This window comes from Crocodylus siamensis, chromosome 13, assembly GCF_052110815.1.
Source record: "Crocodylus siamensis isolate JL-2025a chromosome 13, ASM5211081v1, whole genome shotgun sequence".
NCBI lineage: Eukaryota > Metazoa > Chordata > Crocodylia > Crocodylidae > Crocodylus > Crocodylus siamensis.
Window position 1 is genome coordinate 30,487,794 of NC_143407.1, and position 11,437 is coordinate 30,499,230.

Sequence of the window (11,437 nt, forward strand, 5' to 3'; positions counted from 1 at the left end):
AACTGCACCGAATCTACATCCATCATCCTCTCTGTATGGGACTGACTTTTTATACTAACTCACAGCAGCTTGCAGAAATTTAATATAATCTACACTCAAGTGCATCATTTAAGGACCAAATACATCTCCAGCTCAGAGCCCACGTAAGTTGTAATCAAGGGAGGGCTATATTTTAATTTAGAAAGATGGGAATCTGCCCTTCCCTAAGGAAAAGGCCACACCTGGTCAAACGGGGCCCGGAGCAGAATTGATCCTATGTTTTTGAATGGAAACAATCCTATAGCCCTGAGTTTCAGACCTGAGTGAGCATATGATATAGCTCGAAATCTAGATCCATGCCTTGCACCTGCTGTCCTTAACCCTTTCCACATCTTCCTGTAATGAAGTCTCAACCCTGTATTGGTACCAGTGTTCTTGAATGGCATTTCAGTAATGATTTCACAACAGTCTGTGGATAGTGTTGGTTGTTTTTCCACCAACTTATAGAGAAGTTTTACACCTTTTTTTTTCAAGGGAACTTAATCCTTTTTTTCATCTGAAATATTTTAGTCATTTTTTTCAAACACTGGTTGGGAGGATTGAGACAGATTGAGGGAAAACATTCATTTCACTGCCATTGAGACATGACTTCCAAATTAAGCAAAAAACTGATGTTGTGCTAGTGTCCTCAGGCCATACCGATGGCTGCTGACCCCAAACAGCGATTCACTTTATAGCACATTGAGACTTTTTTTGTTACTTCGACTTCAGTCCCACCTCTACTTTCCTACCCTGTGTTCCAGGAGTACAGGATACATTATAACTAATGGTCATTTTAGCACTGGTTCAAAATTGGACGGAAAATTGGATTTGACACCGCAAAGTTATTTGAAAATGTCTCCAAAATATTTGTGTTTTCTATCCACAAGCTGAAAAACAAATATTCTGCTTTTGGTGAAGCATTTTTCAGTGTTGATAATGGAAGTATTTTGGTTCTAAATTTATTTTTTTGTTTGTTTTGTGTTCAAGATTTCCACAGAGGCGAGAATGGAAAAAGAAGGCATTTTCTGACCTGCTTTGGTATGTGTAAATTTTAATTAACAGTAATCGGTAATCTACTGCATAATTTCTGGGTTGTGTAGGATGAATGCAACTTGTTATGTATAGCAAATGGCTTGCTATGAACAGACATGTTCATGGGACTCTTAACTTGTCTGACCTATCAGCATGTGTCTCTTCTTTTAGATGGTAGGATTTTTAGGAATTATCAGAAAGTTTATACAGCATCTAGCACACATTGGTCCTTGGAGTGAAGCCTTCAGGAGATGCTGTTATATAAATCGGGGATGGAGCAAAGCACCGTGCCTTCAGTGCAGAAGAAGCAGGCAGGTATAGAGAACCCTTAAGCCTGACCCTGTTCCCTTTTGCTTGTGAGGTCAGTAATATCTGTATCTAGTGTCTAATAAGTGAGCCCAGTTCCCACTCTGCCCCTTCCGATGGGCTGTACAGCTGCTCATGCCGGGGCTGACTTTAGTGGGAACATCTCCAGTAAGATTATGCCCTTTGAGCATACATCACTCTAATAACGGAGGAAAAGAAAACAGTGAGGGACATGTAGACAAGAAAGTCTATGTTATAAGTAGGTTGTCCTGTATGATAAAGTGTTCCCAGGTTTATACCACGTTTGTTTTTAACAACCAAGTCTATCAACTCTTTTATTCAGCCTTTCAACTCAGGAGGCCAGGCACAATTTTCTTTCCCTTAATAAAAAAGACACATTAAATATAGAAAATCTACAAAAAGTGTTACAAGCATCCATAGGTTACCATGACTCTTATGAGCCAGCATTCTTGTCTTTCTCGGCCTCCATCTGATTGTGGACGGCTTTGTTCTTTCCCCATGGATGGCTCTTTTCACTTTTCAACCACGCAAATTTCCAAACCTCTTCCTAACTGGCCCTTGGCTCGATTGAGGGAGACGTGGGGTGAACTTTTGAGCTATATACATATACAAGCAGGTAGTTACTTACACAAGTAACCTTATTGACTTAAGTGAGACCAAGAGGCCTGATGTCAATTAGAAGCTTTTACTTAAAAATGTATCTCAATGTATCTCTTTGCCATATGTGTCCTGTTGTTTTTCCTATGACCTTTGGCTTGGTTCTCTGGCATGGCGGGGGCGCAGATTGTTTATGTTCTGTTTTTCTGGTGGTTTATTATTATTAGTAATAATAATAATAGTAATTTCTGTTTTACTTTGCAAGCTCTCGCCATTGTACACGCCTCTGTCTGAAAATTACTGCAGTGTTGTAATGACTTTTTGAACACAGAGCAGCATTGAGTGCAAATGCAAAAATTCCCATCTTCAGTGAGAACTTTTCCCCTCTTTGGTTTGGATGTCCAGTGAAGCATTAGACAGCAGTTTAATCATTATTACTGGTGCTGCAGTGCAACTCTCTAGAGGAGCACAAAACTGGAATAAAAAGGAACTGACATAATGAGTCTGACACAGTTCAATAGGGAGCTATTACACCAAAGGTAATGAGCTCCAATGATATGTTAATGTTATTGTAAGAAATTATACCAGTGAAACAAAGTGGCTTTGTATGTTTGAAAAGAGAAGAAGTTGGAATTTTCCCAGGAAATGCACTGACAGGGGAAAAAAGGACGGTTAATCAAATCCACTTTCCATTGACAGTCCATACGCTTTGGATTTGCTGGATGTTTAGTTTATTTACTGTAAAAATGTTTTCAGGTGGGAATGAGAAAATAGATCTGCCCAGGACTAAATGGCTGGCATTCAGGGAAATGATCACAGTCTTGAAGGCAACAAAATTATTCAGAGAACTTGCACAACTTACATATACAACTAATAATAAGCTGCATGTGCCTGTCTGCACATGCATACATAGTGTGATTTACAGTAATCTCCCATTCCTTGTAGGCCTGTATTATACTTTGAATTAAATCACATACTCATACAGATTCTCTACAATGCCACTCACATCAGTGGCTTTGCATATGGTATAAAATAGCATCGCCTGGCCCTACATTTGTATATTTACTAAATATCTATAACTATGTGAGCCATGTAAGCCTTGAGCAGTTCTAGTAACTACAGAATCTGGCCCCATGTCACCAAATGCATATATCCTCTGAATATATATATATGATATATATATGTATGTATGTATATGATTTAAATCCTGACTTTGACTCCATGCATGTAGTTGATGAGGTTGAACGAGGGCAAAATTTTCTGTCAGTGCAATTCCATGGATATTGGTAGAGTTACATGATTAGCACATTTGACCCAGTGTTTTGCTCGCAGCATAGATGGGCATAATCAAAAAGAAATCCTTAGGTTATGAACGCTGCCCAGACTTGCCACTAAGCATTGCACTTCACAAAGATGTTCCAGCATGTTAATTATCACCTGTTGTTCTCACTGATAGGCTCTTTGCTCCCACTGTGCATATCTGCAATCTCAAATAAGCTGTGCATAATGAAGAGAATGTGAAGTCTGCCTTGAATTTATTGCCTTGATCTGCACTGCTTTGGCTGAAGTCTGTGTAGGTGCAGGGAAGTCGGTGCATGTTATTTGTGAAAGAGTAGGTTCCCCGCAACCAATCTTGGAAACCCAGAACATAAAAAGGAATAGTTTCCCCTTCCTGTTGGAATATTCAGGATGCAAAAGGGAGAGTTCATCTAAAACCAGGCATGGGGTTGTGTATCCCCTGCTGGGTTGTTAGAAACAACATTCCAGTTTCCAGCATAATTTTCCTGCGGGCTTCACTCTTCCACTGGGTGACTAAGCAGTCTGGTTCATCCATCTCTCACTAATCTGAAAAGACAACCACTGTACCCATCCAGGAGTCAGTAAAGATCTCAGTGATGCAGAAGAAAAGGTAGAGAATGCCACCAAGTTCAGCTTCTGACATATACACAAATTGTGTGAATACAAAGAAGCCCATAAAAAGGCATCGCATGAATCAGATGTTGTCAGGACAAGGAAATTCTGCTTGTCTCACGGTAAGAGGAAGCTCCAGCCATTTCGGGGCCTTGAGCCAGCCCTGCCTGATTATCAGACTTCTGGGAAAGAGTGGGGTGGGTGATTCTTATAAATTGCTGTGAGGCTTAATTGAAGATGGGAGCTGCTGGAAGGAAAATGTGGTATGCCCTCGGGTCTGAGAAGGGCACACAAGGATTGAAAGGTCTCTGCAACCTGCATTGAGCAGGGAAATCATTTTGCTTTGGTGCTATGGTGAGAGTTGTACATTTGAGAAACAAAGCTGTGCCTTGAAGGAGGATCATGAACAGGGTTTGAGCTTGGCATTGGAGCTTCCTGGGCTGGGGAAGACAGGCCAGCAGCCAGTATCTAAATTCTTATCTTCCTAACAAACCACTCCAAAGCAAGCCTGTCAGTGCGGGTGAAAAAATTATTATCCCTGGGGCAGTAAATAAAATTAGGGTAAGGGAAGGGCAGGTGTTGGAAAGAGCAGCTGTGGTCAAACATCAAAGCTTTTGAACACTGTATTCAGTTCCAAAAGGCATCCGACAGGGCTGCATCTTCTCCAGGGTTTGCATTATGGTTCCACATTGGCAAAAATGGCTATTTAAAATGTCTTCATAGATAGACAGTCAAGCCTAGGGTTTCTCAGGGACTTCCCGAGAAATGGGAGATGGTTCAGGTTATTTGCATCTTGTGTGACCTTTACTGGAATCCTCAAACACTTTTATCCTAAAGCCCCAGTCGAGACTTGGTACAAGATCCTTTTGTACAGAGTGCTACACAAAGACAAAAGAAAGCCTCCGCGGTAAAGAGCCTGCAGGAAAAATAAGCGGTTGTAATATCTTCAAATTCAGGTCTCGGTTGTCTTCCAATATTCTCCAAAAAATCAAAAAAAAAAATCCCTGTTGCTTCCAGTGGGTCTGCACAGCTGGAACTCACTATAGCTTAGTTAAAATTTGCTGTTAATCCCCAAAGAGGAATAATAGAGGGAAATTAGTTTTTGGAAGCCAAACTTATGATTCTGGCATGCTTTGACATGCCCAACACTGTCTTTGCATGATTTATCACCATTCCTTCTCCTTCAGCTGTTTATTTCTTTAGACTGTAAATCTGCAAAGCAAAAGATGCTCTCTTGTCTATCTTTGAGCAGCACCATACACAATACAGCCAGTAGTGCCAATAGGAACATAGGGTGCCATCGTATTAAAGTTATATTATTACTAATGATTTCTTGGGTGCTCAGATACTGAAGCCAGGCATGAGGACCCAGTTCATACTAAGGTTCCCAAATGAGGTCTGGCTTGACTTTCGAAACTGCTGCTCACCTACAGTCCTCAGTAAGGTCCGTAGGTCACTGGAAGGCTCAATACCTCCAAAGAAAATTCAGGCCATCTCATTCCATCCTCATCAGATTGACATGGGGGGGCCAAACAAAAGCCTCCTAGGACTAGCAGTGTCCTAACGGACATAACTCTGGCCAGACTGTCAAAACCAGGTCATCCCTTTGACCCCACTGCTTTTACCAGTGGACTCAGTGCTTCTTACCTGAAACGATACGGTGCTAGAACAATTAATTTAGCAACCGACACAGTGCTTCAAGCCAACTTCTGAGGCAGTTGAGCCAGCTTGCTGGCAAAGAAAGCACACATCCCTTTAGAAAGATTGTGATTTCAGGCCTTGTTAATGCCAGCCCGCTTGAAAAATTTCCTATGCTTAGTCATACTTTTTTGTGTAAATACCATGGTAAAAAGACATGACATTTTCTGGGCCATTCTTCAGTATTAATAAAAGATTCCAAGTACAGAGTGACCTTTTCACAAAGGATTTGTAAATGCCAAAAACTGCATAAAAATCTCTCTTTCTGCAGCAGACAGAATCTTCATAACTTAGCATTTATTTCTTAAATGGTATGTTTTCTCCTTTTCCCGTTTGGCTTTGATCTCTTTCCACTGAATGAGTGTAATGACATCGGCACCTCCAATAATGGCAATAAAAGAGGAGAAGAAAATCCAACAATAAAATAATAGCCCATACAGGGGATCATTTTGCTGCAGAGCTAAATGAATTAAAATAAATAAACAAGAAAGGGATAGTATCACAGCGTGGAGCATGTTGAGCCTGTCAGAGCAGCTGAAAAGGATGTGCATCTTCTAGAGGCTTGAGTGCATCAGGCAAGGAACAGAATGAATGAGGGTATGCCTGTATCTCTCTCTTTTTTTTTTACACTCAGCATTTCATTGTGCTGTGTTTATTCTCGTGCACTTTACAACTCCAAGTCTTTAAACTGCAGGCTGTTCCAGACACAATTTGCCTATTCGCTTGGAGAAGAGAGGGAGGCGATGTTTCCTTCAAGGTACAGGAAGATCATTATTATAAAGGCAGGGGTGAATGTGCGTAGGTGCATGCGTGTGCCTATGTGTGTACATGCATGTACACATGTATGCAGTACATACTCAGTCCAGTTAAACATCAGCACACCACTCTTGGTTCCTATTGCATTGCATTTATTAGATTTGTTCATGCCTTTGTAAAGCAAGCTCTTTAAAACAGAGATTTTTGGTTTTTTATTTTTCCTACTATACAATGCCAGACACATGTACAGGGCCAATATTAAAAGTAATTCTCTTATCATTTTACAGAATGAATACTGGGGATATCTATCTAGCCTGAAAAGTTCTCCTGGTTATCACAGATGGTCAGGGATGTAATAAAGATAAGGGGCCTGATCTGCAGATCCATTGTGGTGGTTTCTCTTATGGGTACCTGGCTTCTTAGGAATGTGGGGAGGAAGAAGTAAAGGAGCTTCCTCAGCTTCTACCAGCACTGTGGGTACAAATGAGAATCGGAGCCAAAATAGTATAGGACCCCTTAGTGGACACTGAATTGACTCTTTATCCAAAAGTGAATACAGAGCAATCAATTCATCCTTATCTATTAACCTGTGAATGGAATATTCTCCTCCTCCTCATCATCATCATTCGATTGTAGGGCATTCCTCATTCTAAAAGGTCTTAAAGTCCTTGAACAATTTCTGCTATATGAAGTCATCCATTGCATTTCTGGCAGCAACTCTGCACCTCTTTTCAAGGGGCCGTATGGACATATGCACAGAAATCGCTTTGCTAGAGTTGCATTTGTTTCATTACAAATTCATCAAACATTTCAGCAAGACTGAGGAACTTCCCAAGTTTGTCTGAGCTGACTTTCAAGTGGCCAGAGACACTTGGGTTGGGTTTTTGCATTGGAGTCCTGTGAGATTTGGGGTCTTGCAGGTTTCCATTAGACATGAGACTATTTCCCTATGACATTCTAAATTTAGGAAGGGTAGGCTCCAAATGTGAATCCAGGGCTGAGCTTCACAACTGGCCTTTTCTTCTGTTATTGGAACAAAACTTCATATGCACAAGGTTGGAAATGAGGCCCAACTCTACATGGTCATAAATGAAACCAATTTAAGAGTAGGTTTATTGACTTTGCTACAAAAGCATGGGTCCAATTCAATTAAAACCTGGGGGGTGGGGAAAAAGAGGCTGGCCTGAATCACATTGGAATGAAACTGCTGATCACTGAAATAAAGTCTCTACTTGGTAGAGAACGGCAGCTTTTTAAAGGATCTAAATAACAAGTAAAAGACCAGATGCATGTATAGATGTATCTTGTTCAGTATTGTGTGCCTCGCGCATCTTTATCAACTGGCTCTCTTTATGCTCTTCTCCAGTTTCATCCATAGACTTTCTTTCTTTGGAAAGCTCATCTTATTTTCTTCTTGGTTGGATTTATATACAATTTTGCAGTTGCAGCATCACAACCCAGCCAGGGTCATCATGGTCAGTTCACGCAGCTAATCAGTTCACAGTAGAACGTCTGCTCCTCCCTTACACGCAGCGTATCTGTAATTGCTGTTCGCTTGCAGGCTTACAGGAACCACTCTTTATAAAAAAAAGTGGGGGTCGTTTCCTAAGTGATGATCTCATTTGGTGATCTACTGTCTTTGGAATTATTAATTGATATTGTTTTGATTTAAATGCCACATAGAAAGAACTGCTTTTGGTTCCATTTGTGAAGACATGGCTGGCTTCTTTGTCCTTTGACCTAGGCGGTTTGGGATTTTTATTTTTGTTTCGTCTTCCATATTAGAGATGCTGTTTGATAGTCCCACCCTGTTGCAATGCAAGGCCTGAAAAGCATTTCTGTTTTAAACTCGCTCTTTAGGTTGACTGCCGTACATTTCCTTTTTAGGGTTGAGACCTAGTGTACGAAGCAACTACAAAGAGCAACCTCATCAAGGAGTCTCTGTATCCATAGGAACCTCAAGGGCTTTGCTGGGGTCTCTTGATGAATGAACTCTTGAGTGAGAACTCTAGATGCCTATCTGGGCAAACATCCATCTTAATCATGGGAGAAGTAGATTGGAAATACAGAGCTTTTCGTGGTAAGGCAATGATTTCAAGTAACCTCAGTGGTGAAAACTGCAATCTCTTCCTAAGTTTGGTAGCTGTGGATGAGCAAGGATTCATTCAGATGATGCAGAGCTGACATGGGAGCACTGGGCTCCCTAACTAGTGTAGTCCACTAGTGTATCCTGTCAGTAGTTTGTGTAGCAGTTAAGTAACGAGAGTAGCACTCACCGAGACTAGTACTGTACACAATCTAAGAGCTAAGGGACCAGCAGGTTCTGGAAAAAGTGAACTCTTTACCTTTAACTGGGGAATGACCTAGTTTGATGGTCCAGCCATGCTCTGTTTAGTTACTTATGGTCACACCAAAACTAGTGAGGAGTCAACATACCAGAGATGTGGGGCAGGAAATTTTCCAAAAAGGAAATGTTTCCAGAAAATTTTCCGGTGCTTTATTTTTCCGTGGGAAATTTTCCATGTCTAAGAATGAATTGTTAGAATCTAAGAATTAATTGTAATGTAATTTCCCTGTAATATAGCCCTTGGTGTCCTTGTTGTTGGTTGTTATAATATAGTCCTGTGGTTTTCAACTAATAAATGAGTCTGTCTGTTGGTACTAATTAATTATTAAGCATTGAGGTAGAGCCAGGCTGGAGGCTTTGGCCTCAAGGAGAGAAAGCTCCCACCATTAAAATCCTTTCCTGTGCTGAAAGTGGAAGGAGTGACACCCTCAATTCGATGAAGTTAATTGTGCAATTAACTAATTAAGAGTTCAGCCTCTAACACTAGGTGCACACTTTTAATTGCTGTATATATAGCAGATAGCTCACATTAAAAGCAACAGAGGGCTCTTTCCTTTCCTGTCCCATTTGTGGGGTTCAGGTAGGCTTCGGTCTTAGTTGGGATCATAACACAAACAACTTATAAAATGCTTAAGGTTTATATTTAACAGGAAATCACATATCATTTGCTATTTCTATCTGCAGCATGGCTGAATGAAGAGGGCAATAACTGTCACGTTGCACCAACATCTACTTTTAAACTTGGGCTTTCATTTTTGGGGGACCCCAAGAGATTTAGGTGCTGAAAGCACAGTGGGTAAAATTTCCTACTATATCTAAGTGTTAGACTCATTTTAGAAACTGTTGCCCTCGGTGTCAAACCCCTTTTTTCATGCATTTGTTAATACGCCATTTAAATCAGAAGCTCCTTGTTATGATGGGCTTGTACATCAACTCTTGACTTCCTCCCGTGTTATTTTCATGGTTCTTAATTCTGTGTGGACTGTAGATCTTCATGATGCCATTGGTCTGCCTTGATGCCATTGGTCTTGCCTTGAGGATACCAGGGTGATGCTGTATCCGCTGTGCTCTTGGGTCTTTCCCCCATGCGCGTGTCCCAGCCATCCCATTTGCATCCACGATTACTAATCTTGTTTGCTTTTGTTCCAGCTTGTATCATTTTTGCTTTTCTCTGGCTGCTGACTTTAAGGATTTCCTTAAGGCAACTGTTTAGCACCATGTGGTGTTTAGCTAGTAACACAATCCCGTTTCGATAAGCCCAACCTTAATTTTCTGTGAGAAAGAGCTTATGTTTGTGTGTTTTCTTTGTTTTTAAAGAATCAGCAAAGGAAAAAACAAAGAAGAGGGAGAGATGATGGTGTTAAAACTCTTTAAAGATGTTGTAAAAGTTCTAGAGCACTTCAGTTGGACACCTGTGATAAACACATGGTGAAAGAGTATAATTTGCGTTGGCTGTACACTTAAGAGTTCACAGATTCGATTTATTTTATCTTGGACAAAGCAGGAACATCACTGCCACGCAGAGCTCAATCCTCCCCTTAGCAACAGAGCAGATACTTTGCTTATTACTGGCAAGGTATCAACCTTTGCATAAGCTACAGCTTAAATGGGAAAAATGAAGGCTGGATCAGAGTCAAATGTAAGTTTCACATTTTAATATTTTATCGCCTCAAAATATCATCCTCATTTTAATTTGAGTGATTCTCGAACCTAACTCACGCAAAGCTAATGCATGCAACACAGTTCCTACTTAGATTTCTCTGGTGGCCAAAGTCTGCCTAGTTTCCACATTCGTTTGACTACAGAACCTATGCCCTAGAGTCTTGTTGCTTATCCTTATCGTTCAAAACCTGAACCCATTTTCCTGACAAAAAACAAGCTGTTAAAATGTTTCATTTCAAAGTACTTACTAAAGACCTTCATGTTCTTTCCCTATTGTTGTCTTGCAGAATTTATTTTTTTTATCTAGAACATTAGCTAAAAATAGAAAATGAAAAGTACCTCTAATCTTTTGAACTCCAAGTTTTCTGTAAGGAAGAATTGTTAAAAAAAAAAATACTTTTTATCATGTTTTCTGTATGTTTTTCATTTAAAAAAAAAGAAGTGTGCACATTTTCAAAACAGAAAAGGTTAGCATCCTCTGCAAAAAGAATTTTTGAAGGAGGCCATTTTCTAGATGAAAAAGCACTTTTGTTTTAAAAAAATACAACTCTCTCCAGCAAAAAGACTGAGATGTGCATTAAAGAGTGTTATAATAGGCTATAATATTCAGGGGTGGATGCATAGGGGGTGCACGGGGGTACACGTGCACCCCCTGAGAGTGCCGGTGCAGCCCCTGTTAAGGTGCGCTCCCTGTGTAGCTGGCAGGCAGGGGGGCAGGTGGGAGCACCAGTGCCCCCGCTGCGAGTACTGGCCGGGAAGTGTGGCCACCAGCAAAAGCAGGACTTCCAGAAGTGGTGCAGTGTTTTCATGGTGAGTGAGATTTGGCTGTGGGGGGGACCCCTGGGAGACCCCTCCAGCCAGCGGGATTGGCCACCGGGGGACTGCCCCCACCCCAGTTGCTGACTGGTGTCAGGGAGGGCACGTGCCCCCCCGACCCAAGAGGCACCAGACACCCATGATAATATTTGATACTATTGTTGTTTTTGTGTTACTCAGGGACATCTTGGCCTGTCTCTTGATGCAGAAAAAGGAGAGGGTAGCATGGCAAGAGAGAAATTATTAAGGCTGTGTGAAGCTTTGGGTGCT